At 29.8% G+C, this 25,129-nt stretch overlaps 1 long non-coding RNA gene across 3 annotated transcripts; it reads right to left on the reverse strand.

Annotated features, from left to right (window-relative positions):
- LOC139905216 (uncharacterized) lies at positions 1-25,129 on the reverse strand. Of its 3 annotated transcripts, none has more exons than XR_011779819.1 (3): positions 23,850-25,129; positions 23,736-23,798; positions 1-985 (listed from the first exon to the last, which is right to left on the reverse strand). It is a non-coding gene; the product is annotated as an uncharacterized lncRNA (long non-coding RNA). The 3 variants fall into 3 exon arrangements; XR_011779818.1 differs by lacking the exon at positions 1-985 and adding an exon at positions 6,392-7,092; XR_011779817.1 differs by lacking the exon at positions 1-985 and adding an exon at positions 17,431-17,668.

Here is a 25,129-nt window from a genome sequence, read left to right on the forward strand (position 1 = left end):
TCCGTACAAAACATCCAGCCCAAACAATGTTCCTAGTGGTCGTGGCGTCCGATGGGAAGAAGATGCCTCCCTTTCTTTTTAAGGCTTAGAGAAAATTGCGCAGGAAGCCTACTACAAGGTACTGAGGTTCACCATACTTCCATAGCTCAAGGTCACCTACACAGAGTACAACTATGTGTGGACCCAAGATGGTGCACCCTCACCCACATCGCCCAAATTCCAGAAATTCTGCACCGACAACATGGCTGATTTTTGGAACAAGGACATGTGGCCATCATCTTCGCCAGTTTAGAACTCGTTAGACTTTGCTGTGTGCGTCACTTTGGAGAGGGAGACTAACCGGACATGTCACCCGAACATGGGCTCCCTGAAGGCCGCCATTGTGAAGGAGTGGAACAACTTGTCTGAGAAATTCATCATCAACTCCTGCAAGGCTTTCCGCCGCTGTGTGAAGGCTGTGATTGCTGCTGAGGGCGACCATATTGAGTGAACATGTTCACAAAAGCGTGTCTCAAAGTTTTGTTATATAAAATTTCAAAATTATTTATCAAAAAATAAAATTATTGACATTTTTCTAAAATCAGTCATTCAGTCCACGTTTTGCTTCCGAACCCTGTATATTAGCAAACCAAGAAAAATTGACTCCTGAACACAAAGCAAAATCAAATTTTTGGAACTTCAATTTAAAATTATTTACAGCTAATTATAATCATAATTATAATTGATATATTTATCTACTTTCTTGCTTAATTCTAATCAGTAGAAATTCAAATAATAAAAAAAAGTAAAGCATTTTCTAATTTGTTAATTTAATTCCATTATAAATAATAAAGAATCGGAATAGTCCATAAATATGTCATCGGAATCGGCATTATTTAAGTTTTAGTATTGGTACACCTATAGTTTCAACATTTACTTCGTCATTGCGTCAGTTTAATTCAAAACATGTTTCTTTCGACTCATATTGATTGTTTCTTGTAAGGATCTACAAAATAAAAAATAATAAAAATTATGTTATATTTCAAATATTTAACATTCGAAAAATAAAAAAAAACCCCTAAATTAAACCACAAGAATTGCAAATGTTACCTTAAGGAAAATCTTAATTATTTAGGGCTTGGTTTGAAAAACCATACATTCCTTTCTCTGAATGCAGTAAACAGATGTGAGGAAGGGTCTTGCTGAAGTTTATCAGAGCTAATATATTGAATATTTATCTCACCAAACGTTATCAATTCTACAAGATGTTTTAGAGATGTATTCTGAACATAAGACAGAAATAACAGAAGATGAAAAATCCTTTTGTCGAAAAGCACGTATCCGTTCCTGGCGCATAGTTATTTTATAAAAAAATCATAGACATTAATTTAGGCCGAGTATGATGTTTTTATTTGAGCATTTAATGACATAACAATATAGAACTATGATGACGATGTCAAATGATAATTCAAACTAACAGATAATAAATATCATAAACTTAAGCAAATACGTTAAATTTCCCAAAATCATATTGAATGAGACTTCAATTGAATAAAATAATTTATAAGTGCTCAATGAATCTCGCTAAATAAAGGATTGTATTTAACATATTCAAGTTATCAGCATATGACCGTTAGAACATGTTCAATGAACTCTGATAAGACACAATAAACGGAAGCTTTCCTGTTAAAGTTATATTACCAGACAATTCATCAATGGTTGGTTTAACATTAGAGTGATTACACATTTCTCATTTATCACTGATTTATTTCAATTATTTATAAAATAAATTGTGATAAGTTCATCTTTTCGTTTGATTAGAAAATAAATAGATATCGAAAGAAAGTATTAACATAAAAATCATTTGTAAACTTGCTGTATAATTTATGGTTATTCATCAAAATATGTAATCATATTAATTTTAATGCCATTTGTGCTGTAATAAAGTAAAGTACATTTATACCAAGGATTACGAGCAATATATGTACATGTAAAACAAAATTTACTGAGAGCTTACTCCCGATTTTTTTTACCATTCAATTACAATTGGTATTAAAATCAAACGTGTAATATGTAGTTCTCACTTAAATGTTATAGTCTAAGGCAAATATGTCCAACTTTCTAATACACTTGAAATATTTCAATGGGCTACATAACTAAAGCGATAATCGTGTACAAGGAAATTGAGCGTCATATACGAAAAAAAAATGGGGTTAAATAAAACTTTAATTTTTAGGCATCGATTAATTAGTCTACGAAAGATCCAAAATTGCATTTGATGCTTTGGCAAATTTATTAGATATCTACTCAAAGGAAATACTCTTCAATTTGAGTATACCCACATATTTTACTCACAGATAAATTATAACTTTCAAATTGAATTGATTTAAATATATTTTTATTCTAAGCATCGAATAATAGAAAAAAAAAGCGTAAAATCTAAGACTAACTAAGATAAATATAGTTTATTTTCAAATTGAACTCAAAATAATGTATTGGAGGCTATTGCAAATAGAGCACAACAGGAAAATATTTTTATAAATAAGTTTTCTATCTTTAAATGGTTAGAATTAAAAAAAAATTTAAAAATACCAACATTGAAGAATATAAAGTCAAAAAGTAAAGTTAAGTTTTGTTTAGCTAACTCATAACTAAGGATGTCATTTTTGTATTGTGAAAACTAAGTTTAGAAATTAGAATAAAGGATAAACGGTCTTTGCATGTGATTTTTCTTCTTTTTTGTTCATTATTTAATAATAGTGTGTGTGTTAACATCTCCCTCTAAAATGAAAATTATGGCCTATTTTTGTTATAAATTGATTTAAAAATGCACAATAAAATAAATATGTATTAATTTAAATATAATTTTATCTTCTCGTGAGAAATTATTCTCTTGAACTCAATTTGCATAGATTCGCGCCCTGGTAATTCCTAGAGAAAGAAATATACTTTATGTATTTGGATTTCAAAAAAGATTCATAGGTTAGATGGGGTAAATGTACATAATATTATAATGTTTACTTATTCTTAATTAGTGCTACTCCATCTAACCAATTCAAGGAATATTAAAAAAAAAATACTTTCTTTGCACTGATGCTACTTTAAATGTAGAAGGTTTTCCTCTTTATAGTACTAATTCATTTTCTTTCACCAATATTATATTCAAAACAGTTGATATTAAGAAGTAAATTATACTACAGGGTGATCCTTTGAAATCAGAACATCTACTGATTCAATAATTAATGAATGTTGTGTGATTGAAATAAATTCATATTTCGATATATTAAATCATAAGCAATTAGTTACAAAACAAAACTAACATGAGCTCTCTAGCTTACGTATAAGTAGAGAAAATGGCACTTGAACGTGATCGACGAATTTCCTATCGCGCACTCCACGCAGTTGGACGTCTCCAAGACCACCGTCTACGCCGTTATCAAGTCCAAAACGTTGGAAAGGAAAAATGGCTTTATCAAAAAGGCCAAATTGGATCCGGCGGAGTTAAAGAAAATAGACCATCCCAATCCCCTCAAGTCCACAAGGGTACAAGCAAGAGATGTCGGGGTTTCACACCAGACTGTTTAAAGAGCTAAAAAAAGTGGCTGGAAATAGCCTTATGAGGGTGGGAAGGCCGCTTTTGACACCAGCAATGAAAGAAACCCATTTTCTCCGTTGTAAGACTCTTTTGAATGAGTCTTTTGAGTTCTTTTGAACTATTTTTTTGACACTTTTGACCCCCCAACAGCCCTGATGTCTGTCATCCAGACACCTAGGCTCTAAAAGCCACTGCCATTCAGCACCCAGGCGCCTTGACAGAAGACTACATCCGCAGTGGTTACCAAGCCTTCCGCTACCGCCTAAGGGCGGCTGCATTAATGATTAAGAGATCTTAGACACACATCTATTTCTAGTATGAATTTGGTTGAAATTCTATTGTTAATCAATAAATTATATCTTGTTGAAGATTAAAATTTTTAGTGATCAGATTTTAATAGACCACTCGGTATAAGTCTCACTCCCACCTTCTTCTGGCAATCATTTTTTATTGACAAAAATGAATCCTTACCAATAGATTTTCAATGGTGTATTATACTGGCCGATAATTTATTTTGGCTTACAATAAATCACTAATCAAAAACTTTACCTTTAAGCCTCATAACTTAGAGTTGAATTCATTAACAGATCAAAAATTTCATTTATGAGTAGGACTACTATCAATAATATCACATACCAAATTTGAGTAGAATCAGTTTCATCAAAAATGATTTATAATTTTATGGTTAAATTTAGTGTTTAATTAGTGCTAAAATTTTGAGGTTGCACCGTTCTTTCATAAATATCATATATATGGCTCTGAAACTATGTATTCAGTATGTTTGAATCCTGATTTGTTAAGAGGAAACGTGAAGATTTTCTTTTTTATTTCCCTACTTCAAAAAGTCCTAAATTAAAAGTTAAACATTAAAAAAAGAAAACTATTTTGTTATTTGTTCAAGAAATACCTTTATTCATAATGAAGAAACGCTATCGGAATTGTCCATTAAGATGGTATTGGAATAGGAATCGAGATTGGCTGAAAATTTGGTATTGGTGCATTCCTAGTTAAAACATATTCAAAGAATGGAAATTTCTCTCTAAATCTTTGACTCCAGAACTTTTCCTACTTTTGTAACAAATATGTATTTTTAAAGAAATGTGGATTGCGGATGGATCAAATGTCATTGCATTTGTAGATAGAATTGTGTCGAATACAGTCGTTCAATATCGATTCGATCAGAAAAAGAAGGAGAGCATAAAGTTGCCACATATGCTCACTGCCAATTGGAAAATAATATACATTTTTAGAACGGACTTAATCATTAAACCAAGTAGCGAAACGAGGACCCATGTAATCAGTAGCTGAAAATGTCTTGGTGCAAAAAAAACTATTTTTATAGCCTAAATCACTCTTTTTTTATTACTTGGAGAGATAATTATGAGTTAAATAGTTATTTTTAGATTTAAAAAAATGTTAATTCGAGGTTGGGTAGAATGAAATGGAATTGTGGAGCATAAAGTGAAGGATATTGTTGGTTGACTTTGATCTTTGGAGATAAATGAGACCTTTAAACTTTATTTTTTGGGAAGCTCAAGTTGAAGTATGAATAAAACTATTTGGCGTTTTGTGGTATGAATGAGCTGCTCAGTATCAAAAAGCTCTTTAGCTTTTGTTAGATTTTAGATTATTAAACTTTCTCATTCGTAATGTACTTATTATTTTTAAACCTTTCTGAAGATAGGCTTAGAACACACAAGAATTATAACTGGATCAGTTTCATCAGATTCATTTATTAGAAGGTACACACATCAAACTTTTTCTGCCATCGGAGAGGATCGTCTCATGAAGAATCCACTTACCATGTACTAGATGTAAAACTTCTCAATCTCCAATGAGAATAAAATAATAATTTTAACAATATATTTACAATTATAATTTATTTATAAAGTGGTTTACTACTATTGCTGTATTCATTTAGTTTTATTAACTTGGATATCTGGTGTATCATTATTTTCTGTAGCTGTATGTATTTGGAATTCGTATTAAAACATTTTATGGTCACATCATGTATTGTGAGATCCTGATATCAAAGCGTATTTTAGGCCAATTTTTCTGGGGAAACTTATTTATATTTAGCCTGTAAGTGAAACTTCGTATACAGCACTAATCAAATGCCTTGGGATAACTTGGTGCCGGAAACGAAGAAGAAGAAAATATGTAGGCAGAGAATGGGAGCCATTGGACTACTTTCAAGGAAAGAAAGTGTTCAAAATTCATTTATGTCCCAAAATATGAAGAACTTGGATCCTTAATTATATAAAAGATGTTTTCAACTGCACTGAAACTTTTCCCCTGCAATAAAAGTACCCTTAGTTCTCCTTCAATCCGACCAAAAGACACAAACTCATAAACCTGGAAAAAAACCATTTTTTGTTCAAAATGTTTTTCCATACTACAGAATGTGCAGTAGGTTTCCAATGAGGAAAATATTTAAGATTTTCTTCTTCTTGTGACTTCTTTTGGATTTATGAAAATGGAGAATCTAAAAATGTGAACGTTTCATTGTAATTTTTAGAACTTCGACTCAGTTCTATTTTTGCGTCCTCGGACGGTACATCCACCTATTATTTTGAAAAGTAATTTGAAATTTGGTTTAATGTAACTTGAGACCTGAATTAATGTCCAGTAAACACTGCACCATTGTAATTCCTCAAACCAACAGTCGCGTTTCGCTAGAGTAGACTAAAGCTTTAGAACAAAGTCGAAAAATGAAGACCATGTGATCAATATTTGTACAAGGTAGTGGTTGTGGCAGCACTATTTTGGTACGATTGGAGCGTTGAATATTACTCATAACTAACTATGCAACATGTGAAAAAAAGAGATTACTAAAACCATGGATCTCCTCAGGCTAACAGGCGCGATTTGTTACTTTGTTTTAAAGCTTTAGTGTGGACATCATTGAACTCAAATAGGAATTATGTTTTGTCTTATCTGAGTATTCAGAAAATCATTTTCCTCAAAGTATTTCCGTATATTCTTATACTCGATTCGTTTTATGAGTAAAAGTCATTCGCATGATTTCGGAGCTATGGTCAATGAAACTTTTTTGGACTCGTTTTTTTGCTTTATGATGCCAAAGATTTATTCGTGACAATGCGTGGTATATTTCCAGTTCATGTTAAGTACTCACAATTTAAACAAAAGATATGATATCTAATCTTCATGGTTCTTAAGTTTTAAAATCAATTTAGATTGAGATTCTTATATGTCACCAGAATTATTATAATTTCATTCATCTGGGATCTGAAGTGACGTATGAAGAATAATAAAGAGATAGAAAATTATTTATGGATTTCAGATAAAATATTAAAGAGCACTTGTGGCTTATATTGAGGCTTAAATGACAAGGTTGAGTCTTTCCCATTTGAACATCGTCATTCTAAATCCACCATTTATACTGTCATGATTGATGATAGAGTAGAAACACATGGAAGATAACATATGTGGCGTGAGAGCTTTACATTGGGTAGATTTGTATAAGTAGTATACTAATTGTGTGAGACTTGTGAGACCTGTATCGTAAATTTAAGGAATTATAAAGGATCATGAAATAGAATATTTATTTATATTTATAAAAGGCCTATCATATTATTATTGGCTGAGGTTAAATGATTAAAAGTCGAGCCCATTCCAAAAATATAATTAAGTAGTAAATACGCGATGATCGGATATGATGACCCGTTTTACATTAAGAATATCAGATATAATCAGAAAAATTATAAATATTTATCCATCTTTGCATCTATCATCATTTATCGTTACTTTTTATTTTTCGCAAGTGATTGAATGATTAATAATACTATTCAATATTTGCACTTAATCTAAAGTTTATGCAATGAAACTTTTAAAAAGAAATATGAGACATACACATTGGAAAATGTATAATAATTTCTCATCACTTAAAGTCGTCAAATACCAAAATAAAAAAAATATTTATTTTTAACCTAGTTAAAAGTGAGCATTTCTTCTTAATATTAAACATATAAAATCTTTGATTGGATAATTTAATTCAAAAATATATTTATATATATATGTATTTTGATACACAAATCGAACTTATAAAATAACTTTTTTGAGAATAATAAGCCAAAACTGGGGTTTCCTCTTAGTTTCAAATCTATACATTATCATATAATTCAAATACGAGAAACGCAGCAAAATCCCTGATTTTATAGTAAAAGTTAATCTTCATATCTGAATAAGTCTTAAGTCGTTTGAAATTAAGTTAAAGTCAATACAAATAGTGAGAAGCAGGATTTATGCTGACGCAGAGGGCTTTGCACTTTCATTAGGCCCGTCGTTTGCTTGTTAATCAAAATTGAAAATTGCATTATCATAAAAAAGGTTATTTAAGAAAAAAAAGAAAAATATTGGGCATGGAAATAAAGTTCAAAAAAGGCCTTGCAGTGCATTTTATAATAAATATGACTCAAAATTAAATTTAAATCTTTGGTGAAGGCCCCGTCAACGCTAAAACCTACCTTGGCCTCGGTTAATATCCTTATTTCTACATACATTGGGATTTATGTATCGTGGAAACAGTTTTGCATAAAACCCTGGTATATCTGTTGGAGGAAAACATTCTTAGGGAACAACTTCAATATAGATTACTGAATAATCAGAGAATATAGCAAATCAATTGCCCAAATATTGTTAGGCAAAAAAATCTGTAAGGATCCATGGTCTTTTCCATTTTTATATTATGTTCCCCTTTCTTTGAGTTTTTTTGAGAATGGATATATCATGACATTTGACGATAAGCTTATTATCTGAAAAATATTTTTTTGGGTTGATATTTAACTAAATATAAAAGGAAATGAGAAATATAGTCACATAGTTATTATTTTCAAAGGTGTTTTGGAATCAATAACCCTATAATTTTTCATCATTTTAAGGATGAGTGATATGCTTTCTTAGATCAAATGTTAATTTGGCTGTTACTTTTCGAGCAAAAGCTATTCAATCTGAAATGCTAATTACAATTTTGTTGTTTACAAATTAAAATTTGTTCCTATTATTAATAGGCTATATGTATGTAAATAATAGTATCATCTGTCATGGATTTTTTCTGTTGGGAAACCCTTTAACACCCAGGGAACACTAATGTACTATAATTTGATTCTTTTTCTATTTGTGATTTTTTCCGTACTATAGTATAAATCAAACTTTGTAAAAAAAACATTTTGTCATTCGACTTTGTGTTCATGTTGTATAGACTTTTTCATTGTAACAAAGTTTGGAATTCGATGTTGCCTTCTACTTGATCATATGAAATGAGGTTATTGGAAGTTTTTTCGAGAAATTGTTGTCAATAAGTATCTCGATTGACAACAGTTCAGTGATTTTTGTTTCGTTTGTATTGGTTAGGGTGAGTTATTTATCAAATTTTCAAAGAAGTGGGAAATGATCATGTTCAAAATTATTTGTAGCTTTTCCTAAAATGGATAAGTTCTACACTATTCGGGGGGAAGCCCCTTGCGCTGTTCCAAGGAGCTTGGTTTTTTTTTTTAAATCCAAAAAATAAAATTTAAATTTTTTTTTTCAAAAATCCATAGCTATTCAGAAAAAATTTCAAAAATTACATTTTTTGAAAGAAAAGTTAAAAAACTAATTTTTTTACAAAAAAATTCAAAAATCCGCAGCTATTTACAAAAAAATCAATTATTTGTAAAAAAATTTTCCAAAATTCTCAGTTGTTAACAAAAAGTTAATTTTTTTGGAAAAAAAATTTAAAAAATTATATATATTTTTGAGAAAAATAAATTTTTCGGGAAAAAATTTCAAATATAAAATTTTTTGAAAACACATTTAAAAAATGAATATCTTTTCATAAAATATTAAATTTTTTGGACAAAGTTTCAAAAATCCACAGCTAGGCAGAAAACGAAATTGAAAAACTAAATTTCAAATATGGAATATTATGGAAAAAAATTTCACAAATTATTTTTTGGGGATATTTTCTTTTTTTGGGGGGGCAACCTAAAAAACACAATCCCTGCGGACGCCCAGGGGCATAATACCACGGTTTTGCAATGAATTGCACTATCTCACAGTTACTAAAAAGTATTTACTCAATAATGCTTATAAAGTAAAAAAAATTAAATAAAAATCCCTGCAAAAGTACATGAAAAGAATGCAAAAATTACCCAACACACTTAATACTCTGTAAGTATTTCATTGAAAAAAAATTAATGAATGAGCAGTGGGTATTGATTAATTATCTCTATTTTTTTCCCCTTTACTATTTTATCAAATCGAGTCGATCGTTAAAGACTGAAGTGAACACCACAACATCAGCACGGTGTTACCTCAAACAAACAGAATTTTACATTTCTTTTGTTTTTTTCAGCGTTTTTGAAAGTTGATGGGTTAAATTTGAATAAGTATTTGTTAGCTGTACAAAAATTCACACAATTATTTAACAGTTGGGAAGAATTTTGTGCATCTTTTTCTACTTCATTTCATAGAAAATAATACAATATCGTACAATAAACGTACAATGACGTGATGGGTGATTAATATTAATACAATTTCTTAAAAGCCTTATCATTTAATTCACAAATTATAATTTCAAGAAAATATAGTCAAATAGCATTGACCTAATTAGTTAAAAAGCTTGCATTTCTTTTATAGCAATTGAGATAAGGAAGAGCTATCAAACTCTTCTTTACCAAAAACATTATCAATATTGAATTTATTGCTTTAATGGAAACCAATTGATTTTTATTCATTTTTTGTGTTTTTCAATTGCAATTTATGCAGATAATAAAAAGGTGAGAGGGGGAAATATAAAGAATAAATATGTATTAGGCTATTAGCCCAATTCTTTTTCGAAAGTATCACAAAATATGAGCTATAACTTGAATGTAAATTATACCTCAATGTATGAAGTAGGTATATTTTGTATAATGATATCTAAAAAATATTTACATATTAGATATCATCTATAATGCTCTTCTGTAATATTAAAAAAAAAGGAATAAATTAACCACGAACATTTTCGTCAAAATGGTGTCAATACTAGAGTTGGGGTTCGGTCTGAAAATCCTAGACTGATCCAAGACCTTTATAATTTTAACTAATTCAGTCTGGACTTGTCTATTGATACAATTCGATCCCTCCCGCTCAAAAAGTTGCACTCGTTACGATTTCATAAGAAAATAAATTTGATGGGAAACAAATATTTTTTAGAAATAGAAAAGAGACAAACAAAACCAACTATTTTGTTAGGAAAATAATCTTCTGTCCAATGTTTGAATTGATGTCTTGATCTAAATATAGGTTTAGACAAAATCACTTAAGATCAAACCGAGTTTCAACACTAATCGATACTCTTTTTATCTCCTCAAAATATATTTATGAAAAACATTGATTAAACCTTGAACCTCCTAACCTTATTTGGTTAAACTCAAGTTAAATCTTGATTATTACTATAATTAAATCAGGAACGTCAGCAGAATTATATATGTACATTTTGGGGGGGGGGGGGCGGGGGCTTGGATTTTAGATTTTTTTTTGGAAAAAATTAAAGAATTAATTTTTTTGGGAATCAAAAATAATATTTTTAGAATAAAATTTGAGAAATTATATTTTTCGAAGAAAAATTCAAAAATTAAATTTAAAAAAATAAATTCAAAATTTAAATATCAAATGTTAGAATTTTTTTGAAAAAAATTTCGAAAATCTTACAGCTGTTCACAAAAAATTTCAAAAATTAAATTTCGAATATATCATTTTCTTGTAAAAAGGAAAAAATCCTTAATTTAGTGAGGGTTACACCCCTCCCCCCCCCACAGTCCACCCCTTGCGGAAATAGATCCAATAGTTGGGGAAAATTACGTATTTGGGTTACTTCCAAATAATTGGGGTGATTTGAATCTTTTTTCCTCTTTTTTTTTTATAGGAGAGGTTGTGATGTACATGTACAATAAATATTACATATTATTCCAGATAATCAATGAATATTTTACTTTTTACGGCGTTATCAAAGTGTCAGCTGTCGATTTTTCTTCTTTTTTTCTTTTATCAGTGTTCTTTTGTTGACTGGTTAAATTCTAATTAGCTCTTGTTAAGGTGTGAGAATAAACTACAAAGAATCATTTAATACTAATTTCATAGAATAATTGGCTAAATGATGTAATGTATAATCCTTTAATATGTCATGTCCTTATTCCACTAACGTAAAAATTTATTGATTCATTGTTGTCGGCTATGAATTGGTCTACCTTATGTTTTAGTATAGTGAATGTTGATCTTTTGAATGCTTTTCAATTCTATTCAAGCAGTGAATAGTCAAATAATAAATGAGAGTGACATAATTGGCGATCTATTATATAATTTTTTTCTTTTTTTAGTTTCCCTTTTTGACTGAAGAGAATAAGAGATACATTAACGATCGAATCAGGTAGTATCAGTTCTATATAAATACATTAACTTAAAAATTCTTTTTTCTTATCATAGGTAGATAATCTCTTCAATGTGTAAAAGAAAGGATCAACTTCTTATTTAAATATGTACTCACTTGATCAGTAGATTTTAATTTTTTTTATATTAAATATGACAAATTAACATTGTACTAGATTTTTCATTTTTACATTTGTCAAATCAACAACTTTGCTAATATTGGTAATGGGACATTCTATATCAGTTTGCCATGAATATGCCAATCATGTCTCAGAATTGAATAATTTTTGGTATGTATTTATAAGAATAGTAAAGTTTCAGATCTATGAGTCTTAAAAAGATAACATTTCAAATTGAATACTAATGTTATGATTTAAGACCATTTTTGTTGGTTTTATTTGTGATCTCGTCCCTTGACTTTGAATAAACATCAAACAGTAACAGTAAATCACTTAAAAAATTGCCAGACTATTGAATATAATTTTTTTAGAAGAAATTTATATCAATATTTTGAAAATTGAACGCAAGGAGAGGATAAATAGCATCACAAAGTTTTGAAAAAATACGATCTTCTGACCAATTCCGATGTCAATGAAACATGTACCGATCATCTTACAGATCTGAAACTTTTCATTCTAATTTTCTAAGTAAACTTAAGATACACTACAAAAATTATGAAATGATGATAAATAAATAGCAGATTTCATATACTGTAAATTTGGTGTAAATTCGTCATGGGTAAAAAGAACCCCTGAAAATTATAATTGTAACCCTGACAATTTGAAGAATGTTTTGAAGGAGAGCAGGAACAACCAGGTGATACAAGGGAGGAGGGGGAGAACGAATTAAACAAGGGTATTGGTGAGAATTACTCCGATCTTGATCCTGAATTCTACTCTGAGTCCAACTAGGACTGACACCTATACCGGGCCAATTTTAAAACATAAAGTCTTGGAGTCCGTGGTATGATCCTGAATGAATTAGGGAATAAATTTATTAATTATTAATTGAAATCCAAAGAACATGTTTTAGTCAATGTACCCTCCCTCAGAATTGATGGTGAGCTCCAGGCTGTGGATGACGCTGCTGCAGATCCCTTGGATGTTACCAACACTCATGGAAGCCCACACATTGTTGATGGAGGTCTTCAGGGCGCGGGTGCTGTTGTAATGTCTCCTGCAGACCTTGAACTCCACGTGCGCCTAGATGGAATATTCTAGGGGGTTGATGGGCTCTGCAGTGACGAGAAGTCGGTTGCCCAAAATTACATGTTGCCCTGGACCCATTCTTAGGTTTTTTTTTGTGGTGTAGGCAGGTATTCTATCTTGATGGAATATCCAAGGAGAATTACCAAGTATGAAATTGATCCATGGGAGAACTTTGGTGTCCAGAATTTTGACGTACTCATCAGCATTCATCCCGTATCTTAACGGGAACCCCACGGAATTAATGACCTTCCCGTTGGATTTAAACAGGCCTAACTTCATCACTGAAGCAGGGTGTTTGGTTGTGGAGACATATGGGGGCTCTTCTACACCCCCACATGTAACTACTTGATCATTGTGCCTGTTGAAATGAGAAATGAGTCCACAGGTTTCCCTGAGGTAGTTCAGGATCCTTTTGCCTTTTTTAGAACCCTGTTCACCACTAATAGGGACTTTTTCATCTTTCTGGCGATGTCAGCATTAGAGGAATTTGGCTTTTTCTTCATAGCCGACTTGTAGTGGTTGACAGATACGGAGGGTTTCATGACTGCTCCTGAAGAGGTTCTGAGGCCCTCTTCGATCTTCCACCGCATAAATACATTGTAAATCGTCTTCCTCGAGGTCCCAGTCTCCTACAAGATGGCTTTCTTGGATAATTCTGCGCTGAGGAGCGCTACAATCACAATCCTATTCTCTTAGTGTGTGCTCATAGTGGCGACTAGGACAATCTTTTTCCTAGCAATCGACAGCTAGTTATGTGTTCTACAACATTGTTATTGGAACATTAAAAAAAAGGCCTACTAACCTCTCCAAGTTTGCATAATAAAGATGAGTAAATAATAATGGTTTGCCCGATAGATCCGTAACAAAATTTCAAAGATCCTTTTCTTCTTGTACGAACAGCAATAAATGTTTAATCCGGTGAAAAACAATCAAAGTTTTTATATAGTAGATAAAGAAGTTGAATCCTCAGGAATTATATAATAATGACAACAGCTCATGAACATTTACTCTTCAATTTCTCAACTCCAAAAAAACGGGCGATCTGAAAAATACACCCGATTTTTATCACTAAATATCACACTTGACATAGAATCCTTCTCATGAGCAACACAAAGGTATATTCTAAATCAAACTCGAATTTAATTCCTCGTTTCTATATTTTGATGAAATAAATGTGAGTTTATGGATGAATTTTATTTTATAAAGTTAATTATTCCCCGGATTTTTTAGGACATCTCTTTGACAACAAGAAAGGTTAAAAATTGTATACGTAGAACAAATTCATACTATTGGTATCGATTCTTTGCTAAAAGAACTAGCTATAATTACCTAGAACAAATTCATTAATATTTAAATTATTCTTGGCTTTCATGCAACTAGTCCGAAAATGTATTCCTAGCTGTTTGACTGATTCTTTGGTTACTAAATCCTACTAGTTTAACATCCATACATAGATTTTAATGTTTAACAAAAAAGGTAAAATATAGTTTTTTTTTATCATAGCAAATGAATAATAATTATATTTTTAAAGAGGATTGAGAGTATTGAAAATAGATAAACTCATACATAATTAGATTTGAGGAATATAAATATCTTCTTATATGTAAAAAGTAATTTCGTAGTTCCCGCAATTTTTTTAACCAAGTATATTTTGTTATTTATGAATCACAGTGGATCATAAGATGGAATATTATAAAGCTGTGAGTGTATACTACAAATGCTTTTCTGGACAATATTGCAATTGACCAATTCTGCAGTGAATTATCGTGCGTCGACTATGAAGGTCTCAAAAGAAGAAATCCACCATATTTTGCAGGTCTAAAGCGACCAAGAAAATTTGCAATGTATACAGGCCCGATAATCTTTCGCTTTATGTTGCACAACAGTAGTTCGAGGGATTTCGTTCTGTCATAGTAGAAGTCTAGGATGCGCCACTAACTCACAGGCCTGTCGTCGAAAATGTAAATACACTCATGGAAAATATCGAGATAGAACGTCATGTTGGTAGTCGTGGCATCGCCCAGGAGCTGAACATCGATCATAAAACCGTTTTAAATCATTTTCAGAAGACTGGATTAATTTAAAAAAAATATGATATGAATCGTGTTTCATAAATACAACGCCAGACCCTACCCATCTTGAACGACGTGCCAGAAGTTCTGGAAGCTCGAATGGAAAGTTCTTATGCATCCACCCTACAGTACAAACCTGGTGTATAGGGACTACTAAATATTCCTGCCTATGGCCAACGCGATAGGGTTACAAATTTAGGCCTCAATAGAGGCCTTTGAAAATTGGTTGTCCGAGTTTTTTGGCAATAGGGAATAGGGTTTCTACAAAAAGGCCATTATGAAGTTGGATTCTCGTCGGCAATAACTTATCGAACAGAACAGAGCACACTTGGCTTAAATTGGTGATAGTAACACATCTTATAAAGCATTGAAATTAAGTGAAAAATACGAAATTACCTTTTTCCCAACCTAATATATAAATTATATTAATCAGTAAATATTATATAATTTGTTTATACTTAAAAAAAATATACTTCGTTAAAGACTCAATTAATCTCATTTATATAAATATATAGAAAAATGATTGAACTATCATTTGTGTATCTCATTACATCATGTTAATTATCATAATCTTTTAATAATAAATGATTAATTAATTAAATAAATAAAGTGTATACATACATGGTTGGGACTTCTTCCTTTCAGTTTTTCGGAACCCCTAACATTTTCAATAAAATACATGACAAATAAATATTTGTATTACATAATATATAGATGAAAATTGATTTAGTTTGCGATTCATTACCATGAACGCCACATTTGATAAATTGGAAGAGGTAGTATCAACTAGAAGGAGCAAAAGTGCCACAAGAGGATAACCCTGGTATAAAAGGGCTTAATCTGCAATAAGGAGACCTTTTAAAAATCATATTTATTTGCCAAGACCATAAAATTAATCTGCATTGCCATGAAGTCCCAAGATATTCCAGATGTCACGAGGACGAATAATCCGACCACAGTGAGGATATCATGTCTCTACAAATCTTTAAAATAGGATTTAGGATCTGCTATCTAAGTGTTATGGAGGCATTGGTACTGTGTTAGATCGAGGAGATTGATGGAAATCGTCTCAGGGTGTGGGAGCGGAACAATGTCCCCTTTCATGAATCAAAAAAATATCTGGAATGGTAGGAAGAATACTACGACCTCATCTTAAAATACGAATGCCCCCCAGCCCACTTGATTTGAACCCTATGGATTTTTGGGGGAGTATGTGAGAGGAAAGGACCAATACAATTTGTTCATGCTAACATGCCTCCTTCATCAATGCCATCAAGGAGGAGTGCAGTAAGTTAGAGAAGAGTAATATGAAAGTTGCTTGTGGCTACTTCTGGAACCGCTTAATGGGAATAATTGAGACTAAGATCAAAATCATTGAAATAAAATCAGTTTAGTATATTGTAACATTTTCGCTAGTTTATAAAATATCAAAATTACTAAATTATGCTTGTTTTGAATGATAGGCAGAGATAGAAGTCTCAACCTTGTTTTAGTAGGGTGTACCAACAAATTTTAGTTTTTTTAAAGTTTAAAAAAGATTTAAGTTACAAAAAGTAAGAAAATATTTTATCTAGAACAAGCACAACCCGTGCTGAATTGAGCCTTTGACTTGAGCTTAGGAGGGAAATTTCAAACTCAAATGCAAATTACAGAAACAGGACCTATCATAAGTTTTTTTAATTATTTTTTTGACAAATAGGCCACCACCTCAGAATCCATGATCAAGGATGGAATTTTTGTAGAAATAAAAACTGTTTTAAGGTTAGAAAATGTTGTTCTTTTTTGAAATTATGTTCATTCTTTGTTAAATCGTCGTGGTGGATATATTTCCATAAAAAGGATAAATTAATGAATTCTTACCTACCTCAATTTATAATTACAACATTAATACATACTTATTTATGCATGCATGTCAATATAAAAGCAGGTTACGATACTAGGGGAAATATGTATTTTATATGAAAAGTTAAAAATAATTGTTTTTTAATTTAATTAGATGTAAATTTTAATTTTCGGAGTGGAGTAGACTTGCTTGAAGTATTGACTCTACAATATAGAAAGCTATATACTCAATTAATGTCATTCTTTAAAACCTTTTAATAACTGAAATAATAATAAATATTTTTCTTCTGAATTGGTTTATACTAAAAAATAATTAAACAGATTCTATATTTGTTTTATTATAATCTCTATAGTAAAATTTTTTTAGAGAAAGTTTTTTTTTCATTATAAGTTTTTATATTTACATGAGTAAGAATATAGTTAGTGCAAGTAATTTTTGTAATAATCAAACCAATATTTATGTTAAATTGACCACGTAATTTTTGTATGAAAATAGGTCAAGTTCCTTTCCGTACGACATGTGTTAGTAGTTTTCAGGCCATATTCAAATATCTGAGGTAGTGCTGCAAAAAACATTTAGATTTTAAGAGGTTGTGTTGTTATAAAAATATTTTATATTTTGCATTAATGTTGGTTAAAAATATTCAATATATCCCTTAATACATTCTAAGAAATATGATAATATAATTGAATCCTTTGTTTGAAATCAAAATTTAATTTGATTTACAATAAAACATATTTTTTCTGCAGTAATTTTATCATTTCTTCATGCTCGTTTTGAACTTACTGAATTGATCAAAATCCCCCAGAGTTATTTTTTATTCCTTTTATGCCATAGCCAGAATTTGAAATAAGCTTTAGTTCTCATAGAGTTATACATAAATATAAAGAAATGCAAAATTTAAAAATAAGGCAGTGTTTGTTTGCTTTCCCACACCTAAAAGGTCGGTTAACTGATGGGAGTAAAAATCATTTTTTCCTCCATTGACTTCATATAAAGAACAATTATTTAACGTTTCTGACCCTTTTGAATTATTAACACAAAAATGTAAAATTTCAAGGCGCTACCTCATTAACATAAAAAAATAGACCTTATTTTGTTGTCAGCTTCCTACATATGTCAGTGTTACTTTTCGTATAATTATTGTTCTGAACGCTGATTGGGTAAATTCGAATTCACTAGTGTTAAGCTGTGAATAATTCCTCACGATTATCAAATAATAATTAGATTATATTTTGGAAGAATGGGCCATGAGCGTTGTTTACTTATATAAGTTTACAAAAAAAAGAAGAAGAGAGTAACGCTACCTAGCGACAAAAAAAATTAACTTTCTGTATGAAAATATTATTTAATATGTATGATTGTTAATCAAATATAGGCGGCTGGAAAATTCTTCTTACCATTTTTTTCAACAACTAGTTTATACAACGAGCTACAGACTATAGCACCACCTTCTGGAGAGTATATACCTTAGTTTGTTCATGCCCTATTGGCCAACTACCAACTACTTTGAGGACTTTTTTCTGTTTTTTTTCATTGAAAATTTGTGGGATACAATACATCATGTAGTAATAACGTTTCTAGGGGGCTGTATCCCACCTCCAAATAAAGGAAATTTTAGCATCTTATCAGAAAATGAAATGTTTGAATTTTTAGTTATTTTAAAAACAAAATATTTGAAATTAAATGAAATTTTTCAAATTTTTATACCAAATTTTTTTTTATAAACAGCTGTGGATTTTTAAAATTTTTCCCTAAAAAAATATATTAGTAATTTAATTTTAAAAATTATGCTCTAAAAAATTTAACTTTTGGTAAATAGCTATGAATTTGTGATTTCTTTTTCCCAAAAACTTTTTTTTTTGTGAAAAAATGGGATTTTTTTAATTTTTTTTTCAAAAAAATTAGTATTGAATTTTTTTTTTCAAAAAATTAATTTATTTTTGAAATTTTTTGTTATTTTGAATTTAAATATTTCTTGTATTTTAAGTGAATTCTTAAAATTTAATTTATCGAAATTTTTTCCTAAAAATTTTGATTTTGAGAAATAAATAAAAATCAAGGAGACCCCCCACACACCCCCACACAAAAAAATATATATAATACTGCGGACACTTCTACTATGGTCTACTCCTACAACTATTCACTTTGTACATTTTACCTTGTCGTAATTAGAAGTGACTCTGCAGCTGTGTTGCGCTTCTGACTACACCAACACAACCATAATAACAACTCATAATTTGCCTCATACATAATAGATAAGCTACCATTGATTTACGACTTTAAATAATCAACTACGAGGTAGGCTGAAAAGACGACTTAATTATTCTTTATATATATATATATATTTTTACATAGCTACACAAATTTCTATGTGTGTACTTTTTGAGCTTCTCCAGCACGCACCCATGTACGTACTATTAGTTGAACTCTGTATGTATAAGCCTACATACATTAGCATACAATATGAATACATGTATTAATATTTAATTTCCATCAAGGAATTCCTTTGACTTGAATCTGCTTTTTTAAAACAATAACAAAAGAAATAAATCAATAATAAGTTAGTTTTAGTATATAGAGCGGTAGTAGGGTTCTTATGCTACACTTTTATAACCATCAAAAACAATTTTGTTTCATGTTCTTTGCAGTAATGTGATTAGGATTTTTCTTTGAGAGAGAGAGTATCTCACAAATGTAAAGATTTTCAAAGATAATGCAAGTCTTGAATTATTATTATAATTATTTAAAAAAAAATTCCATTTTAACAATATATAAATAAATTTTGAATGACTAAGCACCTTCAGTAGGGTAAAAAAAGAAACTAAAAAGTGACATTATCAATTTAAAGAATATTTGCAAGAAGAGCAGCTTAGCTGTCATGAGGTTTCATTAGGTTACCTACAAGCCACTATGAATGGAAGGACTAAACACAAATCCCTCTCAGTATCGAGCAATGATATAAGCAGGAATTACTCCAATTTCGATCCACCAATTCTACTCCCAGTCTAACAAAGACATCACACATACATTCTCCGATAGTGTTATTGTCCATCTTTCATGAGCACACATACTCTATGTAGATGCTCTTTCCTCAATAATTAAGCTGAATAATGATAACAGCTTAATAAAAAAAGACACGAGAAAATTCTTACAAATTTCTTAAAAAAATTCGACACATTCCTGTAGTATCGGACCTGGTTTTTTGGTCTCATTATTTAGAATGACAAAAGACAGAAGTGGATTTTTTGAAAAAAGTTGTTCATATACTCTTTGGCAAATTACATAACGAGAAATTGAATACAGTTTTTTTACATAAAAACCATTCAGAAGTGCTTTTATTAATGTAAAAAATAATAAATATATTATGTACCTTCCAATTTCCGAGGCCTTGATGCTCTTACATATTATAGCCATTCCCTGACGTACTTATTATTTCATTTTTGAATAGATTCTCAACGAGTGTAAATACACTTGAAATTTATTCAAAAAGAATTCATTTTAGTATTTCTTCCCCTCAAATATAACTTCTACTCACATGGAAATGGGATTTTTTATATCTTATATATATGGAAATCTCATTTCTTTCTAAACAGAAAAACATCATTGCATATTTTTCATGCGTGTACATGTAATACTTGTATAAACAATTTATTTGTAAAACTTGTTTTTATAATCTTCAAACCTCAGCAAAATAAAGATGTTTTATGATTTAAAATGTTACTTGCATTTAGGAGTGAAAATATCATGATGAATTAAAGTTTGGAAGCAAGAAAATTTATATTCTGGTAATTTCTCTCCTCAAACACCACAAAACCTCTTTATTTTTAGGACTAAAAAAATATAAAATTTTAAAAGCCGTTTTCACTTCTACATATTTTTATTTTTTGCCATTTGTATGGGAAACTTTTGAAGCAAAAGTTAGTAATTCAACAATTTTCTACTCCTTTTATTCAGTATTTCTCCCTCCACTCTGAATAACGGCTTCAATAAGGGGCCAAAAAACCATTAAAAACACAATATTCATCAAATTAGGGAAATGTATTTAGGTGGAAGTTTGAACCATAATAGTTTTAAAAATATATTCCGTATTTTGACAAAAAAATATTTTATTCTTCTATTATGTTATGAAATAAAGATTTTTTAACCTGTATTTTGTTTACCAGATGAGATTTTCATGCATCAGGTATGACAAAAAGCAGTATGTTCAAAGGAAAAGCTTTACTGCAATGATGATTTAAATATGAATATAATTTGTGATTTTTTTGATAATTAATTTTAAAAAAATCAACCCAATTTAAGTTACCTTATATACAGTGTAGTTCTTAATTTACATTGAAATCAAGTTGGTGCAGCCCAAAGTCTTTAAACAAGTGGCAAATTAAAGAACAAATGATCAGTATGGTCCAAAATATAGTTTACTTCACAATTACTTTTTTGTCCACTAGGGGACTCGAGTATACTTTAATCTTACTCTATAACTAACGATGCAATCTTCATTAATTCACATATATAACTGAATTAACAGCGGGAATTTTGAAAAGAGTAGAAGTTGCAACGTTATTTAGAGAAAATGATAAACTAAAGTCATTTTTGGCATAATAAAAAGCAAAATCTTGCGTAAAAATATGGTTTCCAATAATGACAATTAAAGCTAAATTTATATTTATATTTTGTTATTGTATTTTTATTTATATTGGTCTATTATTATTGCACTTCTTGTATGCTTAAGTAAAATTTTTAACAAAAAATAATTTTAGTAGGGGCCCCTACTGGTAGGAGTTTTAAGCTTAAACCTAGGTTATTCGTTAGTAAGATCCTCACTTTCTTATATTGATTGATCATTTGAAATAATGAAATTTAAAAAAGTTATTTATGCTTAATAATGTATCTGAATAAGTATGTATAGGTATCGTGGAATAGGAAGTATTGAACTTACTCCGATACACAAAAAAACCGACTTTTGCCCACTCTGATGCATTTGTACACCCCTATTAAAATTTAATTGGATTTTAACACCCCTTTTTAGTATAATAGTACCTAATTGCAACTGCATTAATTCACTGTCGAATTAATTTAAAATATATCCATTAAGGCTTATTTGAACAAAAAATATAAATTAAGTTGCAAAACGCGCCAGTTAACTTGAATAGATTAATCTATATTAATAAAGCAAAGTTAATATGTATGTAGTGCACCTTGATGTATATCAAATACCAATATAGTATAAAGAAAAAAGAGTAAAATAATATACAGGGAGCACTATATGCAATAAATGAAGTCTAGCGGGCGTTTAGTTCAACTAATATTAAAAAATAAGTACTTTATATAGAATTTAAAAAAATAAATGTGACCTTAGATGAGATCTAGTAAAGACCTAAAGTACTCCTTCGCTGATACAATCATATTATTATTTTTTTTATAAACCTGTTATTATTTTTTTTTTGTTCTTGAGGAGAGAACGTCTACGTATTGAGTGAGTAGCTTCATGAACAATCGAGATTAACACCAAAGATTTGTTGGGGAGTTATTATTTAAATTATTAAAGCAAAATATGTATATTCGTAGATACCTAATAACTCCGGTCAATGTCATAAAAAACATATCCTCTAATATCTTTAGAGGAGCAAATGGTACTTAAAAAAACAAATTCTTGCATTAAATTCGACTTCAGTTAAGTTGATACGTTTAGTATTCTTTATTCAATATACCTGGAGTTCATAATTTTAACTTATATAACACTAACTTATTTCAAAAAATCAAAAAGGGGTAGAAAATTGCTTGTAAATACCTTCATTCATTGAAAATGAAAGCTTATTCAGTATTACAGGCAATGTATAATAGAAAACGAGGAAAAAAGGACTCCTGAGCACGGAGAGGAATTCACTTTTTTTAAATTTAATTAAAAATTATTTACAACTAAATATAATCATTATTATGATAGTTTACCTTTGTATCTTTGTAGTCGATTACTTCTAAATTTATTTAGTAGTGGAATGCAATGTTAAACTTTCATTAAATATAATCTTTATCACGATTAGCAACATCCACAAATTTTTGATAAAATAAATTCATACTTAAAATTCCTGCTTTATCTTAATTTGAAAAAAAAAAAAAAAAAAAAAATCCTTGTGATATCCTAAACTTTCAGGCCAACTTTTTAATTAATTCAAAGATAATTGGGAACGTCATTGCTCTTGCTCTTCCCAAACTAACCAAAGGATTCCATGGACAGTAGGAAGATGTCTTTGGATTTGGAGGTTTTGATGTGATCAGTTGATGGATCATATTTAACCAGAAGAAGTTCAGAAAGGTATGAAATGATTTCTTAAACAATGTAATGGGAGCATCATTAAATACAATTTCAAACTTCCATAACACTGATGTCATACCAGGTTAAAACTAACATGAAATGGCAATTTTTGTTTGGTACTGTCTTTCTCCTTCACATTAAAAGTTAATTAAAAATCAATTGAACCCAAAAATCATTCTGAATCATATCTCGAGATTTATATTTTATGAAATTATTAATATTTAATTATTTACTTCCAATGATAATAATAGCTTTATTTAACAGACAAGTAAAGCCTAAATATATATTAATTATACTATGGAAGGATGGTTCATACCTCTTAGCTTTGTATATTTCACAATTAATCTGGATGTCATCTGGAAAATACATTCACACAAACCTACAACCATCAAAAGATATTTAAAATATAAATAACTAATATTAAAAATACTTGTTATCATTTTTGAATGGGAGTCTGATACACTTTAGCCACATTACATTATTTTTCTATGAAATTTATTTTTGACCTCTTTTCTTATTTCACAAACAGTTTGGATTGTCCAACCATCATGCATTTGATTCTGATTCTCCATATTCATAAATGTCTATTAATTCAGCCACTTGTAATAACATTTTGACTGATATTTTATAATTATATGTTTCTATTTGGAAGTTGTTACATTGTTTTGATCGTTTGAGTATCCAAAGTAGTTTGTGCGTCTATAATTTTTTTTTTGTTCAAAATTAAAATCAGGATCTATTCTTCTGCATCACTGGAAGAAAGGAGTTTTTATAAAACCGTTTAAATTCAGCATCATATCATAAAAAAAACCTCTGAACCCCTTTAAAAATATATAATTTTTATAGGAATTGACCTTTGATATCACCTTAAAACATTACTTTTAAATTTAAAATCTAATATAGCTATTGTTTCAATTATAAAGGGATTTAATGATCACAACATACCTGCATTTTTCCTTATATATTTGGGTAATGGTTAAAAAACAGTTATATAGTGTTGAAAAATTAATTTTTGTTGTAGTGCGGTGGAGAAAAAGGTAGGTTTGCAGCCGATTTAAATTTTCTTTCCAACAAAATACTTCCGAGGTTCATTAAAAAATTTGGACTAAAATGGAATTTGCTTATTTTCAAAATTAGCTCTCTTCAGTCCTCCCCACTAATATGTATGTATGAATGTACCTATAATATAAAAGGCTCAAAGATGGTATAAAACTATTTTTATAAGTACCTTTCCCATTTCTATAATCAGCTTACATAACTCTTTTATTAAAGTGAGAAAAGTTCTTGGATTTCCAATCCAAGAAAGCTTAGTTTAAAATTGTCCATAAGCTTACTTACTTACACATATATGAATGTATGAACATCTACCATGTGATCCACTAATCCAATTTATTGTAATGCACTTCAAAAAATATTTCACATAATATATCTATATAGAATGTATATATGTATACACTTTTAGAAGGGGCCTGCTTCAGGGTATATTGTGAGTTATTGTTGCATCGATTGTAAGGAAAAAATCGACACATGACGATGTCTTAGTCATATGTCGCTTGTAAACTGTTGACTTACCTACAACGTTACGGATGAAATTATAATTTTCATTGAAATATTAGTATTCTTTTAAAGGAATATGTAATTGACACAAGGATTTTCATGCTATAAAACACACATGTCATATACTTGAGCACATTTTCAGTATGGAAAATT

Source organism: Lepeophtheirus salmonis, chromosome 4 (assembly GCF_016086655.4).
Source record: "Lepeophtheirus salmonis chromosome 4, UVic_Lsal_1.4, whole genome shotgun sequence".
In the NCBI taxonomy this organism is placed as follows: domain Eukaryota; kingdom Metazoa; phylum Arthropoda; class Copepoda; order Siphonostomatoida; family Caligidae; genus Lepeophtheirus; species Lepeophtheirus salmonis.